Source organism: Phoca vitulina, unplaced genomic scaffold (genome assembly GCF_004348235.1).
Source record: "Phoca vitulina isolate PV1807 unplaced genomic scaffold, GSC_HSeal_1.0 scaffold51, whole genome shotgun sequence".
In the NCBI taxonomy this organism is placed as follows: Eukaryota; Metazoa; Chordata; class Mammalia; order Carnivora; family Phocidae; genus Phoca; species Phoca vitulina.
Window position 1 is genome coordinate 5,607,856 of NW_022589754.1, and position 15,112 is coordinate 5,622,967.

The following is a 15,112-nucleotide window of genomic DNA, read 5'->3' on the forward strand; positions in this document are numbered from 1 at the left end:
ATCAGCCATTTGTTATCTTTGGAGAAATGTCTAACAAATCCTTTGCCCATTGCTCTCTTGGGTTGTCTTTTTAGTATTGTGTTGTAAGATGTGTACATATTTTATCTACAAGTGTCATATCAGTTATAATCATTTGCAAATTTTTCCCCATTCTATGGGTTGTCTTTTAACTTTCTTGAGAGTGTCCTTTGATGCACACAAGTTTTAAATTCTGATTTAAGTCTAATGTATTTTTCTTCTGTTGCTTGTGTTTTTGGTGGCATATCTAAGAATCTGGTACCAAAACCCAGGTCACAAAGATATACACCCGTACATCTGAAGAGTTTTATAGCTTTATCTCTTACATTTAAATATCTGATTCATTTACATGTGACCATCCCTTTGTCCAAGCACCATTTCTTGAAAACACTATTTCTCCATTGAATGGTCTTGGCACTCTTAAAAAAATCAATGTACCACAGATGTATGGATTAATTTCTGGACTCTCAATTCTATACCATTGATCTACATGTCTACATGTCAGTACCATACCTTTGATTACTGTAGCATTGTAATAATTTTTTACGTCACAGAGTATTTGTCCTTTAACTTTGTTCTTGGTTGTTCAGGATCCCTTATAATTCCATATAAGCTTTAGGATCATCTTGTTCACTTCTACAAAAGAAAAGGCAGCTGAAGTTTGGATAAGGATCACAATAAATATGCAAATAAATTTGGGGTATATTGCCATACTAACAAAATTGTCTTTCAATACATTAACATGGGATGTCCTTTCATTTATTTAGGTATCTTTCATTTCAGCAATATTTTGTAGTTCTTAGAGCATACAAGTCTTGCACTTCTTTGATTACATTTATTCTGAAGTATTTTATTTTTGATGCTGTAAATGGATTTTTATTTCCATTTTGGATTATTCATTGTTAGTGCATAGAAATACAACTGAATTTTGAATATTAATCTTGTATCCTGTAATTTTGCTGAACTCATTTATTAGATTTACTAAATATTTTGAGGATTATTCAGAGATTTCTATTTATAAGAACATGTCATCTGCAAATAGAGGTCATTTTACTTCTTTCCAACGTGGATATCTTTTTCTTTTTCTTTTTTCTTGCTTAATTTCCTTGGTTTTCAAAAGACTTCACACATATTAAGAATAAAAAAGGAAATAAACAAATTCAGAAGTTCAGCTTCCGAAGCTTAGACCTCTGTCTCTACCTCTTTCACAGGGCTGACAAGCCCTGCACCATTTCATACCCTGTCTCAAAATTTACTACAATGCTACAGTAATCAAAATTGACCTAAAAGGCTGGTTAAATATCTAGGCACCTCATCTACTTCCTAGTCATATTCCACAACCACAGAAAATGTACTGTCATAACATCCAATACAGAAACTGGTCTTTTAAATGCCTTGGTCCCCTTCATTGCTAAGGCTAAAATAAAAGTAACAATGCTGGTTTTCTCTTTAAAAACACATTCCAGGTGGGGTGCCTGGGTGGCTCAGTCATTAAGCATCTGTCTTCGGCTCAGGTCATGATCCCAGGGTCCTGGGATCGAGCCCCGCATTGGGTTCCCTGCTCCGCGGGAAGCCTGCTTCTTCCTCTCCCACTCCCTCTGCTTGTGTTCCTTCTCTCGCTGTGTCTCTCTCTGTCAAATAAATAAAATCTTTTAAAAAAATAAAATAAAAAATAAAAACACATTCCAGGTGATGGGCAGAAATCTGGTAATGAGTAATCTTAATCTTGGGAAATTTTACCCTCTACATAAAGAAGGTAGCCATCTTCACCTCACAACATTATTTTTAATGATATAATAAAGCATTCATATAACAAGAATGCCATAGTATACTACAGGAGGATCATTCCTTTACACTATGATACTAAAGTAAACACTTCACCCTGTCTTGTAGGTTTTGTATTGCTTTATTTCTTGATGTTTTAATTGGATCCTACTTTCCCTTTACCATTAAAACTTTGTTTCACACAATTTCTCTTCTAAAAGTTTCAAAAATAGTAAAATGTGAAGGGAAAAGTAAAGTACAGGAGTATTAATTTAAAGAGACAGCATACCATCCCTGTAAGTGAAAGTGGATATAAATTATAAATCTACTATAGCAGAACAATACTTAATGAAGTTGTGGAGAAATAGACAAAGGTATAAAAAATTCTTCAGGGAACACAACAGAGAAAAATTTTTTAAGAAGTGCACTTTGGAGGCACCTTAGTGGCTCAGTCAGTTAAGTGTTCCACCCTTGATTTCAGCTCAGGTCATGATCTCACAAGCCTGTGAGATAAACCCCACATCAGGCTCTGCACTGGGCATGGAGCCTACTTAAGATTCTTTCCCACTGTCCCTCCCCACTTTCTCTCTCTTTCTCTAAAAAAACAAAAAACAAAAAACAAAAAAACAAGTGCACTTGGAGTTTCCATAATATTATGAAAGATCTTTTGTTAACTATCTCATTGGCAACACATTTTTTGTAATATACTGATTTATTACAAGAATTGATTTTCTGAGTATATAGTGAAGTTTTAATAAATTTTATTATGACTTTAAAGGGTTTGCCCCATTAATAAGCATGATTTGGGCTAGTGATCGCATGTCTCAAAATAAAAATGTTTAATATGAATAATCTTTGAAATCATATTCTAATTATATGGTAAGGTATAATTCGGTTTTTGATGTAGAATAAAAAAGAATAAGAAAAAGAATAAGTACACACAATTCTTAAGGTGTGTATCTGCTACATAAAGCAAAGCCTGCCCTTAGTGTTTGTCCTTAATAACAGTTAAAATGTTTCATGCTGAACATTATTACTCTTTATAAAAATCCCATGTTTTGGACTGTATCAACAAAGGGAGACATAGAACTAGTGCATATCAAATCTGGAGTCTACTCATAAACCATAATATAATAAGGATTATTGATGACCTAATAAGATCACACAGATAAATCTTGAAACCACTTTTTTTTTTTTTTTTTTGGTCCTAAAATAATTATTTTTCTTCAAGGTGTTATCGCAGCAATTTTCCAAAATTAAAAAAACAAAACAAAACAAAACTGTTGGAACAAGTTGGTTAACATGTAAAGAACAGAGAAAAAGTCCACCAAATCAGCTGTAATTTAGAAACTCCTGTGCTGAAATTCATGACAGTAGGTAAATTACTTATGTAAAGGTACTTCTCCAGAACACAGAAAAGTTTTTAATGTAATATTTATACAATAGATATAATTTTTTAATCTGAAAATACATGGATTTAAGACTATCACCCACTTTTAATAATGCTCATTTGTGTCCCATGAATACAATAGTCTTTCAGATTATATTGACTTCCTTAAATTGGAAAATAGTAAGTAGACAAAAGTCTAATTTTATATGGAGTAACAATCATTTTCTCTTACCTATTATCTCTCTAACTAGAATTGTTCATTCTAATTGTTTATTACAGATTTTAAAAATCTTATATTTTATTTCACTTTAGAGAGAGAGAGAGTGGGGAGAGGGGCAGAGGGAGGGAATCTTTAAGCAGACTGCCCACTCGATCCCACGACCCATGAGATCATGACCTGAACCAAAACCAAGAGTCAGATGTTTAAGTGACTGAGCCACCCAGGCACCCCTTAAAAATCTTTTTTTTTAATTTTTTCTCATGAACCTTTTTTTTTTTTACATATTTATATAAAGTATCACATAATAGTGTAGTTCAGAGTGGTTTTCCTGTCTTTGAAAGAGTCAAACATTAAATCCAGAAAAATTAAATATTCTTTAAGAAACAAAACTATGGTTTAGTATAAGTTACCTGATGACATATGCATTTAATCCTTTAGCAACTATATTATGCAGTCCAGGCTTTCTGGATTTCAGTAAATAATATGAATGAAGTCCAGTGTTTAAAGAAATTGAGTTACAGGTTATATAATAGGGAAGGGTGTGTGTGTGTGTCTGTGTGTGTGTGTGTGTCTAGAGTAGAGAGAAAGGAGTAATTACAAAGTGAAATTGTTGATTTTGAAATATTTTAGTATTAATAGTTTAAAAGGCAAGTTTTTCATATAGATTAGGATTTCTGACCAAAGATTAAATAATTTCTTCACATATTTCACACATACAAAATTGTTTACTATGTGCCAGGCACTTTCTTAAGCATTTTATATATATTACACATATATGTGAAAAACACATTTACATATAATAAACCTATGAGGCACATTCTATTATTATTCTCATTTTGAAGATAAGGAAACAAAGGCACAAGTCCAGTAGTTTAGTTTCCTTGTAGAAAATTCATAATTTGGGGCATTTGAACTAGGTTATGCTGTCTCTCAAATAGGCTTAACCCACAAGCCAATTATGAACAATAGGATTTTTGTATTGTTTTGCAAAAATAATCTTAGAAATCCAAGGAGAAATGACAAGTACTAACCAGTGTTGCAATTTAGACTCTCTCTTTTTTTTTTTAAGTAGGCTCCACAGCCAGTGTGGAACCCAATGTGGGGCATGAACTCACAAACCTGAGATCAAGACCTGAGCTAACATCGAGTTGGACACTTAACTGACTGAGCCACCCAGATACCCCACAATTTGGATTCTTTAATTCATTTAATCAATAAATATTTATTGAGTACATACTATGTGTCAACTAGGTACTGAGGTTACATCTGTGAAGAAAATAGAGATCTTCTTTGCAGTCATAAATCTTTTAGTGCAGAGGAAACAGGCACATTTTAATCACATAAATAATTAGATGATTACAACTTTTTAATGTTATAGAAGAATAGTAAGGTAGCTAAAAAACAGTATGACAGAGACAGAAGAATAGTAAGATAGCTAATGACAGAAGCTAGCACTTGTAGGAGGTTAGAGGTGCGAAGCTAGCACTTGTAGGAGGTTAGAGGTGTTAATTTTCATGTAGTATAGTGTCTGATCCATTCACCCAGACCTATAGGTTAATTGAACTCAACTGGGAAGTTCTCACTTGAGGTTTTCTGGGCCTAGAAAACTATGTATTACTTCTGCTGCATTTTGTTGGCCAAAAGGAGCCAAAGGTCAGCTCAAATCCGAGAGGAGAAAAATAAATAAGGACAAAAATATAGGGAGGCATGGTCTATTGGGGAGCCATATTTAGAGATTAGCTACTATGACTCTCAATTTTCTTGTTATTTGTTTCCAGAATACCTACTACATCAAAGTTGAATCTTCCAGGTTAATCTCCAATTGTAAAAAATCTTTTTCTCCTATTTTGCTTCTCTCTGTCTTTTTTCATCATTCTGGGATTGTTCTTATATTTAATATGTCTAATGAATTTTATATATTTTTTAAAATTTTAATTTCCATGAGCTCTTTTTGTTCTATGCTTTTCTTTTTTTCATAGCAGGCTGTGCTTGTTTCTTAATGTAACATTTTTCTCTCTTCTCTCCTCCAGTATCAATTTTACAACAATTTACTGCTGTTTTTTGCTTGGTTTGTTTTTTCTTCTATTCCCTGGATTGCTATATTTCCTCCAAGGTCCTCCCCTCCCCACCCCACCCCCATTTTGGCTTGTTTTGATAACTGCATTTAATGTTAGAGTTTTTCCTCAAATGTCTGATGATTTAAGACATTTTACATTTATATTTAAGAATGAGACACTAAAAAGCTAATTGGGACTACTACTACTATGTTGAAAAACAGTGGTGACAGAGAACATCCCTGTTGTGTTCCTGACCGTAGAGGAAAAGATCTGTTTTTCCTCATTGAGAATGATATTCCCTGTGGGCTTTTCATATATGGCTTTTATGATATTGAGGTATGCTCCCTCTACCCCTACATTGTGAAGAGTTTTAATCAAGAAAGGTTGCTATACTTTGTCAAATGCTTTTTTCTGCATCAATTGAGAGGATCATATGGTTCTTGCCCTTTCTTTTATTAAAGTGATGTATCACATTGATTGATTTGCAGATGTTGAACCACCCTTGCAGCCCAGAAATAAATCCCACTTGGTCATGGTGAATAATCCTTTTAATGTACTGTTGAATCTTATTCGCTAGTATCTTGGTGAGAATTTTGGCATCCATGTTCATCAGGGATACTGGTCTGTAATTCTCTCTTTTGGTGGGGTCTTTGTCTGGTTTTGGAATCAAGGTAATGCTGGCCTCATAGAATGAGTTTGGAAGTTTTCCTTCCATTTCTATTTTGTGAAACAGCTTCAGAAAAATAGGTATTAATTCTTCTTTAAATGTTTGGTACAATTACCCTGTGAAGTCATCCAGCCCTGGAGTCTTGTTTGTTGGGAAATTTTTGAATACTGCTTCAATTTTCTTTCTGTTATGAGTCTGTTCAGGGCCCTAGCCTCAGCAATCAGAAAACAAAAAGAAATAAAGGGCATTCAAATTCACAAAGAAGAGGTCAAATTCTTGCTCTTTGCAGATGACATGATACTTTATGTGGAAAACCCAAAAGACTCCACCTCCAAATTACTAGAACTCATACAGGAATTCAGTAAAGTTGTAGAATATAAAATCAATGTACAGAAATCAGTTGCATTTCTATACATTAACAATTTGACAGAAGAAAGAGAAATTAAGGAATCAATCCCATTTACAATTGCACCAAAAACCATAAAATACCTAGGAATAAACCTAACCAAAGAAGTAGAGGATCTGCACTCTAAATACTATAAAACACTTATGAAAAAAATGGAGGAAGACACAAAGAGATGGAAAAATATTCCATGCTCATGGATTGGAAGAACAAATATTATTAAAATGTCTATGCTACCCAGAGCAAACTACAAATTCAATGCAATCCCTATCAAAATACCATCAACATTTTTCACAGAGCTGGAACAAATAATCCTAAAATTTGTATGGAACCAGAAAAGACCCCAAATAACCACATGAGTTTTGAAAAAGAAAACCAAAGCTGGTGGAATTACAATGTTGGAATTCAAGCCATATTACAAAACTATAATCACCAAGACAGTATGGTATTAGAGCAAAAATAGACAAAAGATTAATGGAACAGAATGAGTAACCCAGAAATGGACCCTCAATTCTATGGTCAACTAATCTTCAACAAAGCAGGAAAGAATATCCAATGGAAAGAAGACAGTCTCTTCAACAAATGGTGTTGGGAAAATTGGACAGCCACATGTAAAAGAATGAAACTGGACCATTTTCTTACACCATACACAAAGATAAACTCAAAATGGATGAAACAACTAAATGTGAGACAGGAATCCATAAAAATCCTAGAGGAGAGCACAGGCTGCAGCCTCTTCGACCTCAGCCACAGCAACTTCTTGCTAGACATGTATCCAAAGGCAAGGGAAACAAAAGCAAAAATGACCCATTGGGACTTCATCAAGATAAAAAGCTTCTGCACAGCAAAGGAAACAATCAATAAAACTGAATGGCAACCTTCAGAATAGGAGAAGATATTTGCAAATGACATATGATAAAGGGCTAGTATCCAAGATCTATAAAGAACTTCTCAAACTCAACACCCATAAAAACAAATAATCCAGTCAAGAAATGAACAGAAGACATGAACAGACATTTCTCCAAAGAAGACATACAAATAGCCAACAGACTCATGAGAAAATGCTCCACATCATTTAGCTTCAGGGAAATACAAATGAAAACCACAATGAGATAGCCCTCACACCAGTCAGAATGGCTAAAATTAATAGGTCAGGAAACAACAAATGTTGGCAAGGATGCAGAGAAAGGGGAACCTTCTTATACTGTTGGTGGGAATGCAAGCTGGTACAGCCACTCTGGAAAACAATATGGAGATTCCTCAAGAAGTTAAAAATAGAGCTACCCAGGACCCAGCAATGCATTACTAGATATTTACCCCAAAGTTACAAATGTAATGATCCAACAGGGCACATGCTGCCCAACATTTATAGCAGTAATGTCCACAATTGCTAAACTCTGGAAAGAGTCAAGATATCCATTGACAGATGAATGGATAAAGATGTGAGATATATATACAATGGAATATTATTCAGCCATCAGAAAAGGTGAATACTTACCATTTACATAGACATGGATGGAACTGGAGAATATTATGCTGAGCAAAATAAGTCAATCAAAGAAAGACAATTATTATGTGGTTTCACTCATATGTGGAATATAAGAAACAGTGCAGAGGATCACAGGGGAAGGGAGGGAAAACTGAATGGGAGAAAGTCAAAGAGTGAGACAAACTATGAGAGAGTCTTAACTATAGGAAGCAAACTGAGGGTTGTTGGAGGGGGTTGGGCTGGGGAATGGGGTAATTGGTTTATGGGTTTTAAGGAGGGCATGTGATGTAATGAACATTGAGTGTTATACGCAACTGATGAATTATTGAACTCTACATCTGAAACTAATGATGTACTATATGTTGGCTAATTGAATTTAAATTTAAAAAATGAAAAAAAGGCTAATTGGGTGGAGTTTGTGAACTAATGGCATCATGGAATGATGTCTAGGAATGAGGCAATTTAATGAGTAGTATCTCCCAATGTCAATCTCTATGAGTCTTTTCTCTCTAGTTATTAAGTTTCTCTAGAGAAGAGCCATTTAAATTCCTTTCTGGATATATAACCTTGACTACAGATATTCTGAGAACCCAAGATACAAGAGGAGCTGTGAGCCTCTATATTATTCAGGGTTCTCTAGAGAAACAGAGACAATAGGAGACAGATGATAGGCAGACAGATAGATGATGATAGATAGATGATAGATGAAAGATAGATAGATGATAGATAGATGATAGATGATAGATAGATAGATATAGATAGATAGATAGATAGATAGATAGATAGATAGATAGATAGATGATAGAGAAATGATAGATAGTAAGAAATTCACTTACATGACTATGGAAACCGGCATGTCTAAATCTGTAGTATGTGCCATCAGGCTCAAAATCTAGAAGAGCCAACACTGAAGTTCCAATCTGAAGGCCAGCAGCCTATAGAACCAGGAAAGCCAATGGTGCAGATGTAGACAGTCAGCTACAGAATTACTTCTTTTTCAAGGAGATCAGTCTTTTTGTTATATTCAGGCCTTCAACTAATTGTATTAGGACAACCAACATTATAGAGGGCAATCTGCTTACTCAAAGTTCATGAGTTTCAATGTTAAGCTCATCCCAAAATATTCTCAAAGTTGACACATATAATTAACCATTATAGTTTCATTGATTAGTATGTACACTTTCAATTAATTTACTGTGATGTTTTCAAAAGGCACCTGACATCTGTCTTTACTTGTGCCTGGTATCACTGAGTCCAGTGCCTTTTTGTTTCATAGTCTCTGGTAACTAAAATTCTAGCCTATGGATGCTTTGACCAATAACATGCAGCAGAAGTGACACTGTGATTTCTGGGCCTAAATTTTACGATGGGGTTTCTCAAATTTGACATTATTGACATTTGAGATTGACTAACACTTTGCTGTATGAAGCTATCCTGTATATTATAAAATGTTTAGTAGCATTCCTGGTTTCTACTAGCAGGGTGCCAACTGCAGCCTCCCTCCACTTGTGAAAGCTAAAATGTCTTCAGACATAGCTAAATATCCCCAGGGGTAGGGGCAAAATAATGCTCAATTGAGAACTACCAATTGGTGGGTTCTGTTTCCTAAATCTTGGAACACTCACTTTTGGAATGTGTGCTTGAGAGAAACCCAACCTCCATGGGAAAAGTCTGACACCCTGAGATAACCATGCTACAAGGAAGCCTATGAATGGAGAGAAATGACCAAATGATCCTCAATTGTTTCAGCCATCCCAGCTGAAGTGCCAGACACATAAATGAAGAAACCACCTTCAATAGTCAGCCAGTAAAATTTTCAGATCGCTCTACTTTTGGCTACCATTCGACTGCAGTCATATCAGGGACTCCAAATGAGAAGTGCTCGGACCAATCCCTATAAATTCACAAAATCTTGAAAGATAATAATAAATTTTTATTTTAAGCCATTAAGTTTTGGCACTATTTGTTACAAAATAAGAAGTAAATGAAACATAAGTTATCAAAGAAGTAATGCAAGAACATTTTTAGCACTAAAGTACCTGAAATTATGGATAAAAAGATCTATCAAAAAGGACTAGTATCCAAAATTTATAAAGAACTTAACAAACTCAACACCCCCCCTAAAAAAAAGAACCCACTCAAGAAATGGGCAGAAGATATAAACAGACATTTTTCCAGAGGAGATATACAAATGACTAACAGACATATGAGAAAATACTCAACATCACACATCATCAGGGAAATACAAATCAAAACCACAATGAGATACCACTTCACACCAGTAGAATGGCTAAAATGAACAACTCAGGAAACAGATGTTGCTGAGGATATGGAGAAAGGGAAACACTCTTACATTGTTGGTGGAGATGCAAACTGTTGCAGCCACTCTGGAAAACAGTATGGAGGTTCCTCAAAAAGTTAAAAATAGAACTACCCTATGACCCCTCAATTGCACTACTAGGTATTTATCCAAAGAATACAAAAGTAGTGATTTGAAGGGGCACATGCCCCCAGTATTTATAGCAGCAATGTCCACAATAGCCAAACTAAGGAAAGAGCCCAGATGTCCATCAACAGATGAATGGATAAAGAAGATGTGGTATGTATATACATTGGAATATTACCCAGTCATCAAAAAGAATGAAGTCTTGCCATTTGCAATGATGTGGATGGAACTAGAAGGTATTATGCTAAGTGAAATAAGTCAAGCAGAGAAAGACAAATACCATATGATTTCACTCACATGTGGAATTTAAGAAACAGAATAGATGAACGTAGGGGAAGGGAAGGAAAAATAATATAAACACAGAGAGGGAGGCAAACCATAAGAGACTCTTAACTATAGGGAACAAACTGAGGGTTGCTGGAGGAAATGTGAGAGGGGGATGAGGTAATTGGGTTATGGGCATTAAGGAGGGTGCTTGATGTAATGAGCACTGGGTGTTATATGCAACTGATGAATCACTAAATTCTACCCCTGAAACTAATAATACACTATATGTTAACGAAATTGAATTTAAATCAAAAATTAAAAAAAAAAAAAGATCAAGTGCTCAGCACAATAAATTAAAAAGAAAACTGTCAAGGGATATTATCTGGAAGTTTTGGAACTTTATGGATTAAAAGAATAACCTAAAAGCTAACAATTTTATTCTCTCTCCCTCTCTCCTACCCCCCCTCCACTGTGTGAGTGTACACACACACACACACACACACACACAAACACACACCACTGAAATCAGTTCGCATTACAAAGGAGAAGAAAAAAGAATGACAAAGGAGTTCTCAACAACACTGGAAGCTTGAAGACTATGAATCATGACTTCATAATTATTAATTTACAACCTAGAATTCTATATCTAGACAATAATCAATCAAATATGGGAGGAAAATAAAAACATTTTTATACATAAAAAGTCTCAAAAATGTTATTTCCTATGCACTCGATGAAGAAGATAATATAGGGAAATTAATTATGTCAAGTTTGGAGATTTTATTTTTTAGAAATAAACTTGGAGTCTTTCACTTTATATCTATGGAAATCATTTTATATTACCTTTGTCTTAGAAAGAATTAGGATGCTTGCCAGGCCAAATGAAACATATGGGAGCAGGTTCCATGATGAGAGTCAAAGAATCTCCTAGGTTTGGACTGCCTGAAGTAATCTGAGTTCTTAGGTTGCTTCTATACCCATTTCTTTTTTTTTTTTTTTAAGATTTTATTTATTTGACAGAGAGAGACACAGCAAGAGAGGGAACACAGCAGGGGGAGTGGGAGAGGGAGAAGCAGGCTTCCTGCGGAGCAGGGAGCCTGATGCAGGGCTCGATCCCAGGACCCTGGGATCATGACCCGAGCGGAAAGCAGACGCTTAAGGACTGAGCCACCCAGGTGCCCCTATACCCATTTCTTAAGATCACAAGAAAATACCTCTTGGCAACCATATTCATGTTCCATCTTTTTTTTTTCCCATATCAAAATATAAAGAATACACTTGCCCCCTACAATCAGGGAGGAAAACTAGCCTGAATACAAGGCCTAAGAGAATAACAAAGAAATAGAGCTAAAGACTTTTTTTTTTTTAAGATTTTATTTCTTTATTTGATATAGAGAAAGAGCGAGCACATAAGCAGGGTGAGCAACAGAGGGAGAGGGAGAAGCAGACTCCCCACTGAGCATGAAGCCCGATATGGGGCTCGATCCCAGGACCCTGGGATCATGACCTGAGCTGAAGGCAGACGCTTAACCGACTGAGCCACCCAGGCTCCCCAGAGCTGAAGAATTTATCAGAGAATACCAGAAGCATTTATGCATCTGGACTTCAGGCCATGTTAGATTAATATTGATACCCTGAGGCACCATTATGAAAGATAATTGGATATCTAATATAAAATTATGTGTTTACAAGTAACTAAATTTACTTCAGATTCACAAAGAATTTTTATATGAAAACCAAATCTTCAACTACCCAGTCAAATGAAGAAAAGGAATGGGGACATGGGAAAATAGTAGCTGAGAGGAAAAGATAGCTCTAGAATGATTCTAACCACAGTCACTTCACATTGATAATTATAGCAATAACACCTATATCATTAATATAATAAAAAAGATATACCAGAAAATTAATTGTTCTCAAGAGATTATTCATTCTGATGTAGCCATATCACTCTCAATACTTGTTTGCCTAAGGAGTATGTCATAAAAAATGGAGGATGAAGAATTTAAGTGTTCAATGGAAACTTTAAGGTCATAAGGTCTCATTGAGGATTTTTTCAGAATCTCTTTTTTTTAGTTTTTATTTAAATTCCAGTTAGTTTACATAGAGTATAATGTTAGTTTCAAGTGTACAATATAGTGATTCAGCACTTCCATACAACACCTGGTGCTCATCACAAGTGCACTCCTTAATCCCCATCACCTATTTAACCTATGCCTCCATCCACCAACCCCCTGCTAACCATCAATTTTTTTCTCCATAGTTAAGAGTCTGTTTCTTGGTTTGCCTTTCTATTTCTTTTTTTCTCACTTTACTTGTTTGTTTTGTTTCTTAAATTCCACATAAGAGTGAACTCATATGGTATCTTTCTTTTTCTGACTGACTTATTTTGCTTAGCATAATACTCTCTAGTTCCATCCATCTCTTTACAAAAGGAAAGATTTTATTATTTTTCATGGCTGAGGAATATACTATTGTATATATATATATATATATATATATATATATATATATACTACATCTTCCTTATTCATTCATCTGTCAGTGGGCACTTGGGCTGTTTCCATAATTTAGCTATTATAGATTATACTGCTATAAACATAATACCACTGAGAAAATGTTAGAAGGTATTACTCAAAATGGAAGATAGATCATTTTACATAAAACCACAAATGTTAAATATGAAAACAAATTAAAATTTTTTTAATGCATGTGGACATTTATTTGGCACTTTCTTTTTTTTTAATTTAATTTTATTTTATTATGTTATGTTACTCTTGTTCATTGTTTCCTTCACTGTTCAGAAGCTTTTTATTTTGGTGAAGTCCCAATAGATTTATTTTATTTTATTGCCCTTGCCTCAAGAGACATATCTAAAAAAATGCTGCTACAGCCAATATCAGAAACATTACTGCTTCTGCTTTCTTCTAGGATTTTGATGGATTCCTATCTCACATTTAGGTACTTAATCCATCCATATTTTCATGTATGGTGTAAGAAAGTGTTCCACTTTCATTCTTTTATGTGTAGCTGACCCATTTTCCTAACACCATTTGTTGAAGAGACTTTCTTTTTCCCATTGGATATTATTTCCTGTTTTGTCAAAGATTAATTGATCATATAATTGTAGGTTTATTTATGGGCTTTCTATCTGTTCCATTGATCTTTGTATCTATTTTTGTGTCAGTACCATAATGTTTTTATGACTACAGCTTTGTAATATAACTTGAAGTCTGGAATTGTGATACCTCCAACTTTGTTTTTCTTTTTCAAAATTGCTTTGGCTATTTGGGATCTTTTAGGTTCCATATAAATTTTAGGATTGTTTGTTCTAGTTCTGTGAAAATGTTTTTGGTATTTTGATAGGGATTGCATTAAACGGGTCGATTGGTTTGGGTAATATAGACACTTTAACAATATTTGTTTTTCCAATCCATGAACATGGGATATCTTTCCATTTTTTTGTGTCATCTTCAATTTCTTTCATCAGTGTTTTATAGTTTATAGACTATGGGTCTTTCACCTCTTTGGTTAGGTTTATTCCTAGGTATCTTGTTATTTTTGGTGGAATTATAAATGGAATTATTTTCTTAATTTCTCTTTTTGAAGTTTCATTATTAACATATAGGAATGCAACAGGTATCTGCAAATTGATTTTTTATCCTGCTACTTTACTGAATTCATTTATCAATTCTAGTAGTTTTTTTGGTGGTATCTTTTGGGTTTTCTATATATAGTGTCATGTCACCTGCAAATACTGAAAGTTCTGCTTCTTCCTTACTTATTTGGATGCCTTTTATTTCTTTTTGTTGTCTGATTGCTGTGGCTAGGACTTCCAGTATTATGTTAAATAAAAGTGATAAGAGTGGAAATCCTTATCTTGTTCCTGACCTTAATGCTTTCTATTTTTTTAAGATTATTTATTTATTTATTTGAAAGAGAATGAGAGAGTAAGAGAGCACAAGCAGGGGGAGCGGCAGAGGGAGAGGGAGAAGCAGGCTCTCCACTGAGCAGGGAGACTGATGTGCAGGGCTCAATCCCAGGACTCCGGGATCATGACCTGAGCTGAAGGCAGAAGTTTAACCAACTGAGCCACCCAGGCACCCGAACCCCTTCTAATTATTGAAAGATTTTGAGAGAATTGGTACAAATTCTTTAAATATTCATTAGAATTTACCATTGAAGCTGTCCGTTTCTGGATTTTTATGTTTTGGGAGGTTTTTGATTATTGATTCAATATCCTTACAAGGATTTGTTCAGTTCAGATTTTCTATTTCTTCATGATTCAATTTTTGTAGATTGTGTGTTTCTACAAATTTACCCATTTGTTCTACGTTGTACAATCTGTAGGTGTATAGTTGTCCATAATAGTTTTTTTATGATCCTTTGTA